This window comes from Amblyomma maculatum, chromosome 1 (genome assembly GCF_055883805.1).
Source record: "Amblyomma maculatum isolate TAMU_Amacu chromosome 1, ASM5588380v1, whole genome shotgun sequence".
NCBI classification, from domain to species: Eukaryota; Metazoa; Arthropoda; class Arachnida; order Ixodida; family Ixodidae; genus Amblyomma; species Amblyomma maculatum.
The window spans coordinates 445,803,913-445,823,669 of record NC_139344.1 but is presented as its reverse complement, the minus strand read 5'-3'; the positions used below and the strand labels follow the sequence as shown (position 1 = coordinate 445,823,669).

Sequence of the window (19,757 nt, the reverse complement as noted above, 5' to 3'; positions counted from 1 at the left end):
ACCCATGCTGTTCTAATCCTTTATGCGCCTTGCTTGCGCTTTGTTTGCCGCAACTTCGATGACTTAGGTTCTAGTCTGACGTCATTATTAGTTTGTACGGCACTGCATTATACTGGCTTCTGTGGCTATTCCGAAGTTTGGTTGATTTTTTTCCACTAATTAAGTAATAATTACTCCGCATGGACCAAATTTGTTATTTGGCTAAATTTTGTCACTCTGTACCTCATACACTATTCCCTTCTCTTTTCTTCACTGAACGACGAAAACGCACTGACAAGTTGTGCGCACAGTTTCTGATGAAAACAAACTGCCTGCTAAAGTAAAGTTTTCGTCTTAACAAACATCAATGAAAGAAGAACATAATACGTCTACAAAACAATAGCCAAAGGGTGGCAGTGCAACAGATTTACCTTACCTTCGAAACGTATTTTTTTTAAAACACAAATTTATTGGCAGACTTCACTTCTATTAGTAATGTGTTCCATAGCGTTTTAGCATGATACTGAATTAGTTGTTGACCGCATCATTCGCGCATACCTGGCAAATGTAGGTCTATGTTACCCAAGCAACTTTGGTAAGAAACAGGTTTCACTATGCCAGATGTCATTTCTGCGAAAACCTAGAGCTGCAAGGGCTCAGCGGTTTAGCTAAGAGAAGCACTACACTTGTTATTATGAATAAGTAGAAACACTGCTAATTAGCTTTATTGAACGCGCTAATCAATCACTCTTATTGTTCTTCGAGCCCTCCTTTCAACTAAGTCTTCGATTGGTGCAAAACACGAGAGAAAGTGTTGAGGCGCGCTGCATGTGCATGGCTGGAAACGGCCAATGTATTCTCGCGTATACTTTGCCATGCAGCCTTTTTATCTCAAATACGGCGTACAGATGCATGAATAACAGTCGTGCACAGATCATCTTGCTGGCAGGGCACATCCAAAATTTTCAACCCAATCCGTTTTTGACAAAGATTTCGCATCTTCCTCAACAACAATGCGGTTGAGCCATGTCACCGATACGTGACATTGCATCTCGAGTTGTTTCGTTCAGTCGGAGTGGTTCGTGTGTACTTTCGGAACCTAAAAATACCAGGGTCGTTCGCGCAACTCTTCAGTTTCTGTTGCTTGCTCTGTGTACGAGACTGTTTTGTTGGCTACAACCGGTACAGCCTCCCAGTGCATGCTCTCTAGTATCAGAATTTCCTGCTTGCGGAATTAGCGAGCGTGCAGGCGCAGGCACTGATAATATTCCTTGAACTCCCCAGATGCACCTCCAACAAAGTCACAATTGAAGAGGCACATGCTCGCCCAATATTCATATACTTGTCACACAAACCACTTCGTGTGTATTTACGTGCACTTGCAAGACACTGTTTTCCCCCACTCAGCAAGATTCTGGATGAGCGGCTGGACTTCAGTTTTACAAATGCACTCCGCTGCCATCAGTCGCAAGTACCGACAGGATATGCTCTCCCATATCATCCCGCCCAACTACCATGGACGATGGTAAACCTTTGGTGCACCTTCGTGTTCCAGAAATACTAGAGAAATCAATGGTGTCGCTTAGGGGTCACAAACAACTTACTGTGGCTCACATCTGGTCAGAATATCCTAATTATATTCACGTATACACGAATGAATCTGTGTGAACACCGACATCCGCTGCAGCTTGGGTCATACCAGCTCAGAAAACGACTCTGCGTTTCCTTTTAGTACGTACTTCTACATCAACCGCTGTTGAAGTTGTAGCCATTCGGGAATATGATGGGAACCACCTTAAATATGATGTGTATTCACGGACTCAAAGACAGCATTGCGAACTTGGAAAACGTCTTGCGCCACAGTGCCTAGCTGTCCCTGGCACTAAACATTATGAAGCACATCACATCTGCCCAGCTGCAAGGCAACAAGATAGTGTTTCAATGCATCCCTGCCCCCTGCGGGTTCCAAGGGAATAAACAGGCTGATGTTGAAGCGAAAAACACACTCAGCAATAGCCTCCAAACGATGTGCCTTCTTACGAGTTGTATGAAGAATGCTACACAAGCTTATCTGGGCCCAGCCAGACGCCCGACACAATCTTCTAAGAAGGCTCGATCGAACACTGAACTTTTTTATTCCGCGTGACATTCCGCATCATCAGGCATGTTGCTACATAGACTTCGTTTAAACGTGGCTTTCTCGCGCAAGTACTTACATTTAATTGGACAGGTGGACTCACCGGAATGCTCAACGTGTGGCATCCCAGAGACTGTGGACCATATATTATTGGTGTGCCCAGTGTATGCGTGCGAAAGAATTGTGCTTGCCGCTTCCTTAAAGTGTTTGGACGAGAGACCTGTGCCGGAGGAACTGCTGCTTTGCGCTTGGGAGGACACGAGGAAGGTTGTCCAGGCAGTGCATGCTCTTTGCCGTTTTTGTGCGTCAGCGGACTTGACTCACGCTTGTAAAGCAAGCTACTGTTCCTGTATGTTTCATTTGCCTTCTCCCACATCGTCTCCTATCATGCTTTTCTTTCTTATGTCCTTCCCTTTCCCCAGTGCAGAGTAGCAGGCCAAATTTGAATTATTCCGACCATACCTCTCTGCCTTTCCTTTCAATAAATCCATCTATCTATCTATTACAGTCAAGGGCAGCGCAGTAACCTATAGCTGCAGAAGCCACTGCTTGTGAAACCGCACGGCAGACTTCATAAGTATGTTCGCCCTGTTCTTTCGGTAGACCCGAAAATGCCCGACGGCGCCGTAATTATCCACAATGCATCGCACACAGCGCATCGATGCATACCCCCTACAACGGCTGCACAGCAATTATAGTTCTGCATAGACAGAAATAAAGTCACAATAAGAATAAATGTTAGGCAAGGAGCCACAATCTCCCTACTGTTGTTCTTAGCTAGCTTTCGGAACTATTCAGGCACTTAGAATGGGAGCAGTTTGGGATAAGGTTTCATAAACAATTCCTGAATTCTTTGCCGATGACGTTGCGGCTGAATTGCAAAGGATGATTGATGACGTAGACAGAAGAAAAGAAAGATTGGCCGAAAAATTAATATGCAGAAGGCTAAGAAGAGTGGGCAATCTTGAACAGCCTAGGGAAGGAGCAGAAGTTTACATTATGTAGCGAAACAATGGAAGGAGGTGAATATGTACAAGTATGCCTGGTAGTAACCACAAAGGCGGACCAAGAAAGAAAAATAGCATGGTGAATAAGATTTAGGAAGGAGCGTATTTGACAACTACTCGCAGAGTATGACAAGCAGCTTGCTGGTATTGCTTAAGAGGAAAATATATGACAGTCGCTTGTTACTTGTACGCACCTTTGGTGCTCAAACGTGGAAGTTAACGAAAATGGGTACTCGAACGCCTGAGCCTGAACAGGGCCCGCCTCAGTCCCCGGCCGCCGGTCTCTGTCACCTCAACAGGACTTAAGCATCGTCGGACTCGCCTGCACCGGCGTCGAGTCCACGACCGAATTGAACGAAAGTAGGACGTTTTTTGGACGTGCGCCATTAGAACGTAGCTAGGCTGCATTCGTGTGAAAGTGATTTTGTGTGGTCAAGAAAAGAGTGTGAGTGTTCGTGAATCTTAAATAGTACCTGCCCTGAGCTCCTGAACGGACCTGGACCCATAATAATATCACAATTTGGCGAGCCTGCCTAGTGCCCTAGAATTTATTGGATTCGAAAAATTAATCTCTATGAAAGAGGGCAGAGTATCGAGAAGTATTCGGGCAAACATCTTTTTCCGCCGTGCCAGATCTGAGCCGTCGTGATTGGTGGAGATGGAGCTCGAGACGTTGGTGCTGATGAGAGAGCAACAATAGTATGCCGCTTAAAAAATTCCTCGGCTGGTACGAAGAACTGCTTCGCATTGACAGGGGAATCAGAAGCAGACTGAGCAGAAGCGCGAATGGATGGGCGGCTGATGCTTAATGCCGAGCCCAAACATTTGCATGTTGATTACAGAACTGCGTGAGAAAACAGTGGTTGAAGATCACCGAGAAAACTCTCTTGGAGCTTCGAAAGCGCACGGCAGCGGAGGAGAAAGAAACCTCGTTTCATGGTGTACGTTACATAGAGCTACTGGGTTGGATCAGAGCCTTAACAAGATGACCCCACCATTTATGAAGCACATGGGATATTACAGGCCCCAGTACATGCTAGTACGGTAAGATCACATCTAGAGCATAAGAACAAAGATGTGAAGGCATTATGAAGCCGTTAGGGCTACATGAGTTCCGTTTTGACATAGATACTGTTGGGTCCGGTCCTCATGTGCTCGTCTCTACTTAACGAGACTGAGAGCTCCAGCAAGACATATATCTGCATGAAAAGGTGTGTTGCTGACTATTACAGAAATACTGAAAACTTAAGCACCTTGATAAAGGATCACAGGGATCGAATATGCACCTATGAGAAGATTGATGAAATATTTGGGAGCGGAAATCTGAGTATATCAGAAGATGAGAAAATGCATAACAGGAGTTAAGACTGTGACTAACTTGGGATCTATTAGGCAACTACGAAAAGCTGAGTGTGAGAAGTGCACAAATCGAGTGCTGAGACCGCTGGGTTTTTTCTTTCCAGAATGGGGAGGCGACTGGCTCACATTAGATGCATCTGCAACGACTCGTATACCTGGTGAAGACCGCCGCCGGAAGGGTGTGCGACAGACACAGATCACTAAAGGTGCACATCCTGACAAGGATGCTTCTAGAATTGCTGGAGAACTAGCGAACACGATCGAAAGACTGGCCGAAGATCTTTTATGTTCCCAAAGCCATCAAATCAGTGCTGGTTCATCTCAAGAGGGATGTTGGTGTCCGGAAAGGACGTCCTCTTTGAGAATGAAGCTATGAAATTGAGTGCAGAAGTGCGTGAAGAACCTCGACGTGCAAAGCTCGTTTCCGCAAGCACATTCGGCTTAAGCCAAGGACGGAAATGAAGCCACATGCTTTAAAGCAGTGGCATCGCACTGACGTCCGGAAAAAGCAGCCTGTGAAATGATGGGAGTATCAACTCGAGCCTCAAAACGAACTTTTTATGTAGGTGTGTTGGCAACGTGATTGATAGTATGCTTTAAGACAGTGAGTTGGTGATTGTGCAGATATAAAGGGCAATAGTTTCGGTGTGCACACACGTGGACATTTCTTGCTACGATTCTTTCTCAAGACCACAACAAAATAGCATTGCTCTGCTACCTGAGCTATATAGCTCTCAATGTGGAGTCCTGAAAATCAAATTGATTTTTGATTAGCAATTTAAATTAGCTCTATGGAGCTGACAGTTTCATTTTTGTGACTATTTTTGCCCCCTCTATATTCTCACGCCGCTTTTTTGTCGTAGGCTGATCAGGTTGCTTGAAATAATATTAGTTACACTTAGTTTGTGAAACACATCGCACGCGGTTTCCTCTGCATGGTGTGTTGTGTGTACGAGATGTAGTTTCTTGTTCCAGATACTCTACATGACAAACATGACCACTGTTGAAAAAGGGTCGCCAAATTTGGGATCTAGTTCCATAGGACATGCGCAACAGTATATCAATTGAACTGATAATGTGGGTGTTGACTATATATGTAAGCCATGTGTGAACGAGTTGTTTGGTTAGTAATACGTAGTTTAGTCTTCCCCGCCACGTCTTCCCCACCCCCATCGCCAGAACAGTTGCAAAAAACTGCCTTGAAACGGGGGGAGGTTTTAATGATGTTGATAGTGTGTTCGAGTCCATTTGCTCGTGGAGAGAAAGTGAAGTGCGGCCGCATGCGGGCGAGCCAGTGCGCGTGCGTTTGTTCAGGGCAGGAGAACGGGACGGAAGCTCATCAGCGTAGCTGGCGGTTGAATTAACCATTCTGGGCCTGGCGTAAAGGCAGGCTCGCCAGCACAGGCCGGGCACTTCGTCTGGAGTCTGGTGCCGCACAGCGCTTCGCCATCAATCCTGTGGACAACTCCCGGAGGCAACGCGACTACACCATCACGCCTGATCGCCGCACTTGTGCCGCCGCAGTCGTGACCCCGGCGTGACCCACCGCAGTACCTTGTGCCGAGCGCTGGAACGCCAGGCGTGGCCTCGCGCTACCGGGTACTCAGTCGCCTGAGCGTGAACAGGGCCCGCGTCATTCCCCGGCCGCCGGTCTCTGTCACCTCAACCGGACCTCGAGCGTCGTCGGACTCGCCTGCACCGGCGTGGAGTCACCAACCGGTCTAAAGAAAAGTAGGACGTTTTTTTTTTTTTTGGTTGTGTGCCAGTAGAACGTAGCTAGGCTGTATTCGTGTGAAAGTGATTTGGTGTGGTCAATAAAAGAGTGCGTGTGTTCATGAATCTGACATGGTACCTGCCCAGAGCTCCTAAACAGACCTGGGCCCATAAAAAAATTGAAGTATGGCATCAATCGTTGCTTTTCTGATGAACTAAAACCAAGCCTAGGATCGAAGCGAGCACATGCCCTCGCAACGGCGAGGCCGTTGTTTGAAAAAGCTGCCGACAAAGAGCAAAGAGCGGTGGCTTCTCAGCTGAAGTGAATGGAAGTGTTTCCTTACTGCAATGATTCTGTGACTCCCTCGTTGGAATGAAAAAAAAAAGTTTAAAATTCCTATAATCACCGTTCTCGCGTCGTTTGCACTGCAGAAGAATTTGCAATATTCCAATTCGAGTAAGTATCCACCAACGATTTACATTGCCATGGATGGTCGCGGAGTAACATCCCTCGTTGCTGCCGAGGTCAGTGTGCACGAACGACGTTCAAACCAAGCGAGACTTGCCACTGGACTGAAATGCTTTGTAAGGCTAAAGACAAAGAAAAGTTTTCGGGGAACATAAAAAAAGCATTGTGACTGATAAAGCAGCGCATTGATCTGGCTGCAACACGAATATACAAGGTGCTATGCCGTAGGTTGTTGCTTTTCTGGTCTCTTCTCGACGCTTTTTGTCACTTACTGCACGTGCTACCACGTAGTATCTTGTAGCCGTTTCTTTCACCCCTGAAAGGCCGCATCGTGGAGACGGTAGAGGGTGTGATTGTAGGAGCCGTGGGATCAGCATACTACGAACGGCTACACACTGCTCATTGCCCTACGGCAGCGCGCCAGCGGGATTCGCTCCTCGGAGAATCGTGCGAAGATTTCACAGCGGCGCACCTCGCTTCACTTTTGTCCGGGAGAATATCGCAGTGTAAGTTAACCCTGCGGAGGTCGGCCTTTTAATGGGACAGGCCTTCGCCTTGCAGGGAGTTAATGGGGCCGACTGTGATTATGCATTTAGACTTGATAAAAGATTACTGAAGGTTTTCTCTGAGCTCTGTGAAAGCCATCGACCTGTTGTTCGTCGTTTTGTTTATTTCTAAAACAGTAGCGATGGCCTCCACGCATCGAGAACTGTGCTCTTGCATTAGAGGCTGTTTCTTGGGATAGTTGGTAGATTTTGGTTATCTTTGGCGAAGCTTCAATCGCAAAAAAGCCGGGGCCTAACCGTGATAGTGCTGTGTCAGGCGATCCGTCATAGCTCTGTGTTCTGCGTGTCGGTCAAGTCCCTGTGTTTTTTGCGCTTCAGGCTTCGCCATACATTCTGCCAATCTCTTGCGGATGTATGGAGCACAATTTTCCAGCGGATGTGCACACAGCGCTAAGCCTGCTAGCCAGCTGTTATGTTATTACCGTATAAATGCTTTTTTAAGCGTTTTTGCAGCTCGGCAATCAACAGGTGGGCAGTGCATTGGCGCCCAGCAACTATTACTTTTCCGCTTCCACTCCACTGTACCACCACGCTCTTGCGACAGGTAAGAGGGGTTCTCAATAGCGATCGGCTAACTTAAACACAGGAAAACATATGCCATAAAGAGAATTTGGCATTCAGTAAGCTAAGATGTTGAATATATTTTGCAGTATCGAATCTCAAGTATGTTTCTCGAAGTTGTAAATGCACCTATTATGAGCTGTTCTTCGTTAAGCCGGTACAGAGGTTCATTTAAAAGCATGACAAAGATGCCGGTTCACTCTTAGAAGTTATTCTACATCTAGGCCAACGTTATGTAAGATCTGAGTCAAAACTTTACAACCCGAATGGCTTCGTAGTAAGTCGTGTAGCCGGGTACCTGTAGCATTCCTTGATATCTTGCTCGCTAGAAGAGGCAGGACTGAAAATGTAACATCCAGGGAATTTTAGAGACTGGCAACGCATTGCACCTGTAACAGTATGTCCCACAACTAGTACTCTTATGTTTCAGCTATTTGACACAAATGTAGCTAATATATTTCAAAACATACAGGGTAATGAAGTAAAGTTGATTAAAGGTGATGTTTTCATATCCACTTGATTGATTCATTGATTGGTTCACAGGAAGGGAAAGGCGCAGTATCTGTCACACTTGTAGTTGTGGACACCTGAACCGCGCCGTAAGGGAAGGGAGGAAGGTGGGAGAGAAAGTGGATAGAGAGCTGATATTATAGAACTGGTCAGTTTTCTTTTGTTATCGAACTCTTCGAAAATAATTTTAAGCTTTGCTATTTGTATGAAATATTTGCTAAATATCTGTTTATAGAGCGGAAGTATTTGTGCATACTTTTTCATTTCATTTCCTTTTATTACCTTAAAGACCCCTCGCGGGGTATTACATAAGGGATGGGATGAGCAGAAAAGGTACAAGACAATGCAATATATGTGATCATATACAGAAAATGTTGTTTAGATTGCTTGCAAACGATAAAGGGCAGGTGATGTCGACGATATGCTGGGGAAGGCCGTTCCAATCTTTAGCTGCACGTGGGAAGAAGGAGGCGGAAAAAGTAACAGTTCGGGCACGTGGGCGAAACACTTGAATCATGTGGCTAGTGCGGTGGGAAATGTAAGATGCTGGCGTGATGTAGGGGGCACGGTTAAGTGATGAGTGAAAGAATTTGTGGTACAGTGATAGCGTGGCTATGCGACGACGAACGGAAGAAGGCGATAGTGCTGATTTAGCTTTTAGGGCTGAAACTCTGACGTCGTACGAGTAAGAAGAATGAATGAACCTTGTAGCGCGGTTTTGAACGGCTTTTAGATCGTTTATGAGGTTAATATGATGCGGGTCCCATATGGCGGATGCATATTCAAGTTTAGGTCTAATGAGTGACATGTAGGTGAGCAATTTCACGTGATGCGAGGTGAGGTGAAGGTGACGTTTAAGAAATCCCAGAGTTTTGTTGGCAGATGATATCACGTTAGCAACATGTGCATTCCATGTTAGGTCATTAGATATTCTGACGCCTAAGTACTTGAAAGATGATGCAGATTCTATGGACTTGTTTTGTAATGGAAGTTTGTAATGGAAGGCATGACTCTTTTTGCGGCGGGTAATGGAAAGAAGCTTGCATTTGCTAGGGTTCAGGGTCATAAGCCAATTTTTGCACCATTGTTCAATTTGGTTAAGGTCCTGCTGGAGGGCTTCTTGACCAGTTGTGTTTGTTATTTGGCGGTAAATTACGCAGTCCTCCGCGAACATTCGAAGTTGGCAGGATACATGCTGTGGGAGATCGTTATATATATTAAGAACAGTAGAGGCGCAAGAACGGAGCCTTGTGGGACGCCGGATGTTACAGGGAGAGGGTTGGAAGAGTGGTTGTTCAGAATGACTGACTGAAAACGATTTGTTAAGAAGGCCTTGTTCCAGTTTAGCACATTACGATGTAAGTTTAGAATAGAAAGTTTTTGTATTAATCGCTGATGTGGAACTTTATCAAATGCTTTAGCGTAATCCAGAAAGATGGTGTCAACTTGAAGGTTAGCGTCCAGGTCAGCATGTAAGTCGTTGAGGAACATGGCTAGTTGTGTTTCGCATGAATACCCCTTGCGGAAACCGTGTTGGGATGGATGGAAGAAATTGTTAAGAGTCTAAGAAGTCCATTACCTGAGAGTATATGACATGCTCCATGATCTTGCCGGGGACGCTAGTTAGAGAAATTGGACGGTAGTTTAGGGGGAATTTTTATCACCTGATTTGTAGAGTGGAACGACCTTCCCAAGTTTACAGTTTTCCGGAATGAGACCTGTAGAGAGTGATTGCGAAAACAATAATTCTAGATATACTGTACTAATGCGCTTCGTGTTTTTTAGTAGTTTAGTGTTTATCTCGTCGATGCCGGCTGACGAGGAAAGTTTCATTTTCTCAATTAAAGACGAGATGCCAGTTGAAGAAAAAGTTATTGCGTCCATCGGTGAGGTGGCATTAGTAGGAAGTATCCTTGGAGGCGGGTGGCGCTCCTGGGTGAAAACTGACGAGAACGCCGCATTGAAGATGTTAGCGCATTCTGTGTCCGAGGCTTGAATACCGGATGCATGAGTGAGGGTTATCGAGTGTGATGGTCCGGGATTGATAACGCGCCAAAATTTTTTGGGGTTATCGCATAGCATGCGCGGTAGGTCGCTGTTAAAAAAATGCGTGTTTAGCATTGGTGACAGAAGTCAAGTATTCTTTTTCGGCTGAAAAATATTTCTCCCACGCTTCGGAACTGCTTTTCAATTTGGCAGCGCGAAAAAGCGAAATCAAATCAAATCAAATCAAATTTTATTTTCCTTTGCACAAAGTACAAGGATGGAGCAGCCGCAAAAGAGCTACTGCTACCAGCAGCTTGACGAGGCGACTGCCCCCACTCATGACAGCAGCAGAGGCATAATATGGAACAATCCACAATCAAAATAACAAAATCAGAGTTACAAATGTACTGTATTACGAGACAATATATACAGTGTCAGAAAAAAAGGAAAAATAATAAGGAAAAAATCTCACTATTACAAGTTACAAATATACTGTCATACGAGCCAACATATAGTGTTTCACAAGAAGGGAACATGGGAATGACGGATCAAGAGGAAAATCACGCTGAGTTCATATTTTACATTGTTGGATTATTATACCCCAAGAACAAATGTTTAAACGTCTTTTAGACATTGTAATTATACCGATGGAATGATGAGCATAACTGTTGAGGAGAACTGGCAGAGTAAAGGTTAATGACTGCTGGGCATAGTTGTTTGGCGGGGTTGGTATATAGAACACATCTGGGCGACGTGTGTTGTATTTCTGAACAGTTGGCTTCAGTGTGGCGATGTTGTTGTAAAAAAGGTTATTCTTTTTTACAGCTGTGGTGTACGATACGGTAAGACGGTAGCTATAATATTCACAAACCTTAATAACTGCAAATCGTTTAAAAAGTTCTGTGTGGGAATTATACTTTATGTCAGCTATAATTCTTATTACTTTCTTTTGTAGCAACAATAATTTGTTCAAGTTCGTTTTGGTTGTCGTTCCCCATACCAAATGGACATACGTCATTTGCGGCAGAATTAGAGAATTATAAAGCAACAGATTAATCTTCTGATGTAACACATACCTACATTTGTTTATTGTACCAATAGCTCTGCAAACTTTCTTGTAGGTTGCATCAACATGTTGATCCCAAGTTAGGTTACTGGAAAAATGAACACCCAGAACCTTCATACTCTCTACAATTTCAATCGGAGTGTTATCAAGCGCTATTTTAGGTGTGGAAACACATTTGTTTTTGGGTCGAAATAGGACTGCCTTAGTTTTTTCTGTATTTACATACAGTGAATTATGCTTCGTCCATGCTGCAAACAGCCGTAGTGACTCATTACTGACTGTTTCTATGTCCTGGGATGGTTTTCTTGTAACTAATAAACTTGCATCATCAGCATATCAGATCAAAGAAACCCGTGAGTTTGGAAACAAGCAATACAAATCATTGACATACAAGCACAATAAAGTGGCCCTAGAATACTTCCCTGAGGAACTCCTGTTTTTATGTCTTTAACGTCTGAAGCAAAATTGCCAATTGATACAAACTGCTTACTCTGACTTAAGTAAGATGATAGTAACTGATGCGAAACACCACGAACACCGTATGATCTTAGCTTAAGAAGGAGGTTTTCATGTCGCAAGGAATCGAAAGCTTTAGAGAGGTCTATGTATATTCCAAGTGTTAAATTATTTTCCAAAAAGCTTTTTAATATTATTTCCTTTTGCTTCAGTAGCGCTGTCTCGGTAGAACGATACTTGCGAAAACCGTGCTGGGAATCGTGAAGCACTGAATGTTTAGTGAAATAGCTAGATTATCTTGAGTGTATAAGCTTCTTCTTTTTATTCTCGAGTCCTTTTAGTGTCTTAGAATACCAGGGTATAGAGCGATTTTCTCGAAAAGTTATTCTAGGGATAAATTTTTAGTTAGTTCGTGGAGTTTATCTTTAAATATTAGCCAATTCTCGTTAACAGATCTCTGGTTATAACCGGCTTCGAAGAGTGGGAAAAAAATGCTCAGTTCATGATTAATGGCATTGTAGTTACCCTTGTCATAGAGGGTGATTGTTTTCTTTTGTATTTCATGGAGCTCGGTGCGGAAGGAAAAATCTGCTTGAATGACTTTATGGTCGCTAATGGGCTCTACGTATGTAATGGAAGACAAACTGTCAGGATGAGAGCTTAGTAATAAATCTAAAATGTTGCTCGAATCGTCTGCGATGCGTGTTGGGCTGGTTACTAGCTGGTAAAGATTAAAGTTCAAGCCAACATTTAGAAAATCTCTTGATTCTGCACTGATTGGCTGTGAATGAGAGCGGTTGAGCCAGTTTATTCCTGGATAATTAAAATCACCAAATAGAAGAATATGCGCGTTCGGATAAGAGGTAATGAGCTGGTTGAGCATATTGTTGAGTTCACGGGAAAAGTTTGGGCTTGCATGCGGAGGCCTATAACACACGCCGATTATGACTGAATGCGGTGAAGCACGGCACAAAAGCCAGAGTATCTCTAAGTTAGATGGTAGGCGGATGGGTAACAAGATAATTCCGGTCCAGCAGCGATCAGTACACCACCCCCCTCGAGAATCTCAAGTTCAAGTTCAAGTTCAAGTTTATTTCCTTTTAGCAAGAAAAGGAGGGGCCAGAACTAAAAGCTGTAAAAACAGCTTGACGGGGTCCTGGCCCCCTTACAAGGTTGGCAGAGCAGCAGACAGGAGAAAAAATGAATTCACATGTTTATAGCTAAACACGTTTATACAAATAAAAAACGGGTAAAACGTTGTACAGTTCCTTCTGTACGAACGAAGGAACGTTATAAAATACAGCACAAAGATACAAGGAAAGAAGTGGGAAAGCATTGCTGATACAGAAAACAATAAAACAATGGTACACAATGATGCAAAAAGAAAAATATATATACAAATTCATGACAGCTCTCCTCGACAATAGAGGCTGACATCGTGGTTCGACACGCAAACTGGGTCAAGTCCGGCAAAATGTAGCCTATTCAACAATTTGGGTACAGTATAATGCAGTGACTGTGTATACGCGTATGTGCGAGGTACTGGAACAAGGTATTTTTCTTTATGTCGAGTTTGTCTGCTTCCAGGATTTTCTTTTATGTCTGCAAGTGAAATTATACAACTGCTATTTGATTTTACGTGAGACTTATAAGTCAATATAAGTCTATACTCAAATAACTGGAACACCGAAAGTATATCATACTTGGAAAAAAGCTCTTTGGTGGGATGGAAATAGGTTACACCAGCGATATACCGGACGGCTCTTTTTTGTAATACATGCAGTTTTGATAAATTAGTTATTCCTGTGGTACACCAAACTAGGCTACAGTACTGGAAAAGGGATAACACGAGAGCATTATATAATAGCAGCTTGATTTTAGGAGGTAGAAGATATCTTATTCGGGCCATGACGCCAACAGCTGATGACACTTTCGATTGAATATGGTCAATATGTTCATTCCAAGTCAGGTGGCTCGAAAATACCACTCCGAGTACTTTTACCGAATCTACAAGTTCAATTTGTTCGGTTCCTAGTCGTATGTTTATGCTACCTGTTAAATGTTTTCCTTTCGGTGAGTAACACACAGCTTTTGTTTTGCTCGTGTTAATTTTCAAGCAATTTGCTTTCACCCAGCGATCCAAGTCAATTAAAGCGCTATTTGCTCGTTCTTCAATGTCGATTTCCGTGATCCCGGACAAGAAGATTGTGGTGTCATCTGCGTAGGAGTTAAAAATTACGCCCTGTGTACAGTGTGCCATATCATTAATATAAATAAGAAATAAAAGCGGCCCGAGTATGCTTCCCTGCGGAACGCCAGTGTAAATAGTTTGCAAAGAAGATTTAACTTTATTTATTTCTACGTACTGCTTTCGATTTGTAAGGTATGACTTCAGTAGCGCGTAGGGTGTTCCGCGGACACCATATCTGTATAATTTTGAAAGAAGGATGTTATGATTTACCAGGTCAAATGCTTTTGAAAAATCTATGTAGATCCCTAGTACTACATGTTTCTTACTAAATGCTTCTATAATAATTTCTTTTTGCGTTAAAAGGGCTGTTTCTGTTGATCGATGCTTCCTAAAACCGTGCTGATAGTCTAAGAGAAAGTTTTGTCGAGAAAAATATGATGTAATTCTAATGTGCAATATTTTTTCTATGCCTTTAGAAAATACCGGCAGTACCGAGATTGGACGGTAATTTGAGAACACGTTTCGGTCTCCAGATTTATGTACTGGAACCACTCGTGCAATCTGCATTGCCCTAGGAAATACACCTGTAGACAAAATTAAATTATATATAAAAGTGACAACGGGACAGATTAAATCAAGTACGTGCTTTACGGGAAGGAGCTGCACACCGCATGCATCCTCAGTTTTACTGTTTTTGATGGACTGAATACAAAAGGACACCTCGGCACAATCAGTAGGACGGAGAAAAAGCGATTGGCTGCCCATAAACTGGGATAGATACGTGTCCGCGTCATATGCACTATCACTTCCAGAACCGTCGCAGTGGTCAGCCTGCCGTACGAAAAACATATTTAAGGCGTCAGCCAGTGCGCTACCATTAAGTTCCTCTCCTTCATGCATAAATGTATCAGGTATACTTTCTTGAGTGCCAGGACGCAGTAGGGAATTAAGCTTTCGCCAAAGCACATCAGTGCGTTTAGCGCTGTCATCAGAAAACATGTTAACAAAATATGCATTTCTTGCTGCACGTAATCTAGAAGTAAGCCTGTTCCGGTAAGACTTAAATTCAGCAAATATTTCTAAATTCTTATCTTTTGCAAATTTAGCATACAAGGCATTTTTATGTTTAATCATGTTCAGTAGTTCTCCCGTTAGCCAAGGTTTTCGGGCTTGTTTTGGTTTTTTTATTGGTGTTAACGGAAAATTTGCGTCATAGAGAGTTTTGAACACGTCAATGAAATTATCATACGCGGCGTCACTATTTCCTGCTTCATAAACAGAATTCCATGCTTCGTTACCAATAGCACGACGAAAAGACTGAAGTTTGCCTTCATTCATTGTTCGTACATATTTTGTTTGCTTCACTTTTGTAGTAACCTTTTGGGGTTTTCTAACTAGCAATAGTGTTCCGAAATGGTCACTAAGGCCAGTGCATACAGCGCTTGCTTTCACTAAATCTGCATTAATATTTGTGATAAATACGTCCAATAATGAAGAACTATCTGGAGTAACACGAGTTGGCTCTGTTATTGCGTTCCAAAAACCGTTCACGTCTATGGTGTTGGATAGCTTCTTTTGGGAGTGTGTTGGCACGAGCATATTTACATTTATATCTCCTCCTAAGTAAAGATCTATCCTATTGTCCATCACGTAGCCGAATAAATTTTCAAGGAAATGAAGAAAGTTGTCGAAATCGCCGGAGGGCGGTCGGTACAAGACGCAGTAGACATTGTTTTGTGTGCGCAAGGTAAGCACTTCATAGTCTGCAGTGAGTGCACAAAATTCAGCCACTTCTTCACAGATAAGGTTTTCTTTCATTAAAATAGAGACGCCACCCCCTCGCCTGTCCAGACGACTTCGACAAAAAGACTGATAGCCAGGTAGAATGAATACCCGCGAATCCTTGGTGTACCAAGTTTCTGTGAGCATGATAACAGAAAACGATATGCGGAATGTGTCAAGCAAGAGCGCTAGTTCATCTTCCTTGCTAGCCATTGATCGCACATTTTGGTGGAACAGAGATAATGCCGGGTATTTTCCTATTGCAGTATATTTAACTTCAGATGGCCGAAGAACCATGTACAAAAAGTTTGGTCAAAAACGGACAATTTAAAAATTCGTCTAAGCGATCTTGGACAGGTCATCGATGTGCTCAACAGAGACAAGGGGCGTACCATCTGCTTTCCGGGCGTAAATTTTTCCTTGCCGCGTCCACACATACTTCCAGCCAAGTTCTTTCTTTCGCGCATTTGCCGCTCCAAATAATCGTTTCATTGCGGGAGAAAGGTGCTCATTTACAAAGATCGAGACTTTTGGCTCGACTTCCAATGCTTCTGATGTTAGTCTTTGCTTCTTAGCCTTTTCAAGAAAAAGGTCGCGTTTAGCTCTATGTGCGAATTGTACGACAATGTTTGGTGCAGTAGAATTGCCAGCTGTTCGAACTCGATGGCATGCCTCAACGTCAGCATCATCAAGAGGAACGCCAATGGCTGTGCCGAGCTTCTTGGTTAGTTCTAGAACATCCTCCTTTTCAGATTGAGGTACAGCTGTTACCTCAATATTGAAGCATCTGGAGTGCTGTTCGTTTTGCAGGAGTCGAATGTCATGTTGCTTTAACAGCAAGCGCAAAGCATCACGTTCCTCTTGCAGACTGGTCACGCATTTCTTGAGGTCTGCATTTTCCTTTTCAACAATGCTCACCGATGTTTTCATTTCCTCGTAGCTTTCATTTATGAATGCTAAGCTATTCTTTATTTCTCGTATATCTTTCCTGAGGTCTCGCTCGAACCCTTCTTTTAATTCTTTTAATTCTTGCTTTAATTCTCGTTTTAACTCTTCGAACAGCTTAACGAGCTCTTTCGACATTTCAGTGATATTTGTGAGCAGATGTTCGCCCTGCACACGCGGCCGAGGTAATTCACCTAGTGGAATATTAGTTCGCACACTAGCAAGCAGAAAGGACGAGTAAAATATGCTTGTGGCAGCAGCAGTGTCGGGATAAGTTTCAAAGGGGAAAGTAAAGGATAGCAAGTATACAAAACAGCAACCAACCTGCAAGATACAGGCAACGGTGTTCAGCAATGTTCTATCTCCGCCACTGCTGCTGCCAATGTGGGAGGCCGGTCGTTGTCGACGAATTTATAGCTGTAGCCGCCGTGACGTCATCGAGAGCAGCTGAATCGGTAGGTTCCAAGTGAGTGTCAGGGTGCTGCAGTACTTCGGTTCGGCAGGCACGCAGTAAGCAGCCGGTGACGAGCGGTAGACAGGCGTCAGGCAGGCAGGCGATGAAACTTCGCGTGATGATGGTCCTGCAAGATACAGGCAACGGTGTTCAGCAATGTTCTATCTCCGCCACTGCTGCTGCCAATGTGGGAGGCCGGTCGTTGTCGACGAATTTATAGCTGTAGCCGCCGTGACGTCATCGAGAGCAGCTGAATCGGTAGGTTCCAAGTGAGTGTCAGGGTGCTGCAGTACTTCGGTTCGGCAGGCACGCAGTAAGCAGCCGGTGACGAGCGGTAGACAGGCGTCAGGCAGGCAGGCGATGAAACTTCGCGTGATGATGGTCCTGCAAGATACAGGCAACGGTGTTCAGCAATGTTCCATCTCCGCCACTGCTGCTGCCAATCTCTGCGGTCCTTTCGATAAACAGAAAAATTTGGCAAATCGGCAATATCTTCAGCATCAGTGATATCATTAGTAAGCCAGGTTTCAGTTAACAGGAGCATACTGCTGTTAGATGATGTGACTTTCCTAGAGTTGCTAGGAGCCTAGCTCATGGAATGCTTGCTGCCCAGGACGAAAAAGCGTGAAGGTTGTATACTTTTAGGAGTTGCATCTCCCATTGCGACCTTTATTAGAAGGATTCAAGAATAGTCAGCAGGCAAAAGCTTTGTAAGGATTGCTTGTTACGTCCATGATAGGTTGGTACTGTGTGTACTTAAAAAGGAAATGAGACAAAATTACCTACAGCATAACACTGGGTGCTTTTCAAAAAGTTGCCCTGATATCAGGTTCATCTGGGAGCTCCCAGAAGCTGCAACTCTACGTTCCTAGGTTTACGCCTCGAATCTTCGCGGTAAATTATTGTTCGCGTCATAAACTTCAAGCGAATAAGCAGTTCCTTTCATATTATTGAACTATTCCAGGGCAGTAATAAGAGGCATTGAGAAGGCGGCTTTGGTGTATCAACTTATGAGGCAATGTTTCTTGCGCCAGAATGATAGAGTTGTGGAAGCAGGATTTCCGTTGGCTTAACTATCAAGTATAGCGAAAGCAAAGTGCTGCAGAACAAGCTAAGAAGTAGAGGGAGCGAACACATAACGCAGAGGAACAAATTATGTTTGGTACTCTATGTTCATGGCTTCACCCACAACTTTACGAATTTGGTATGTGTGTGGGGGTGAATGCGGAAGACAATAAATTAAGTTGTAAAACTGCACACCGAAAATGGTACTCTGAAATCATTCAACAAATAGGGCGTAAGATTCCCCTGTCATCTTTAAGTACATTGGCTAGACCGGGAGAGATGTGAACGACAGTAATAGTGAACGAGGCATCGTAATATCGGAGAAGTCTGGCACTAACCTTGCGGTGCACTGCAATGTCTAAGTTATGCCAGAATCAAGGTTTGAAAAAGAATAAGGAAAAGTTGACACGATACATATTGGAACATTGTGGTCAGTGAACAGTATGTTAGTACGTCTTCCGTTTTGTTATTATACAACGAGATGGAATTGCTAGCTTACTGGCAGAATAGTGAAGAAAGTTGTGTGTACATAAAAGAAGTAAGAAAGGAGTAACGCACTGCAGTCAGAATCGCCCGCCTAAATATTTACAGATGTAGATACAGGTTCAGTCCCACAATTCTTTGTGAGGTTTGCGGAGTGATTGAAATGATTGAGCATTTACTTCTCGCCTGGCGAATCTTTTCACATCAGAGAACGGTACATTTAGAAATTATAATAGTACAATTGGGATATACTTTGCCAATCCTGCTTATTCTCTACTTCGGTGCGAGTACATGAAGATTTGCGCTGAGTGAGAAGTGTTACGGAAAGATCACAGTTACGGAAAGATTCTATTGCTCAAGTAAAACTAAATTTTGTGCTAGTTGTGAGTGTCTATTTGTTAGCGCGGTGAATCTTGCCTTTTATAAGATTTTATTGCTAATTGTGTTCCAAATTTAAAAACTTCAGATACGTTTCTGAGTATTTCTTTTCTTTCACTGAAGTCCTTGAACATAAATCCAGCTTTTTTGTTTAGTCGATATTTGATTTCTTACACTAATTCTGTATCTGTAGTACATTAGGCAGTCACCACTGAACCCTGGCTAATCCCACTTCTTGGATATGTGCCATTTATCGGAGTAGAAAAAGAAAAAGAAGAAGAAGAATAAGGAAGAGGAGGAGGAGGCGGAGAAAAAGAAGAGGAAGAAGAAGGAGAAGAATCAATGCAGCATCGTTATCTGAACAGCTGCGTGTTTCATCATGCGGGCAGATCATCTACCTTAACATTACATTGTATTAATACGCCTGTTTTTTGTTTCATGTATACTGACCATTCACATATGTTATCCATCTCTATTTCTCTAACATCCGTACATTCTGAAACACTCGCTGGGACGTGGCGTAAGTGTAGAGACGATTTTACGTGGGCGAATTTTGTTCTTTTCAAAACCTTATTTTCAAGATTGGAAATGGTATTGACCCTAATGTTGGCAAAATTACTAGATATCAAGTAAAATTTCTAAACATTTAC

General features: G+C 43.4%; 1 protein-coding gene across 1 annotated transcript in view; it reads left to right on the top strand.

The window, feature by feature from the left end:
* The first annotated feature begins 7,709 nt into the window (after positions 1 to 7,709).
* The window catches only part of LOC146209615 (4-vinylphenol methyltransferase 1-like), a 53,383-nt gene continuing 41,335 nt past the window's right edge, over positions 7,710 to 19,757 (top strand). The window contains exon 1 of the mRNA XM_084580683.1: positions 7,710 to 7,774. The gene's annotated coding sequence lies outside the window, so the exon portion shown is untranslated. The remainder of the gene's footprint in view (positions 7,775 to 19,757) is intronic.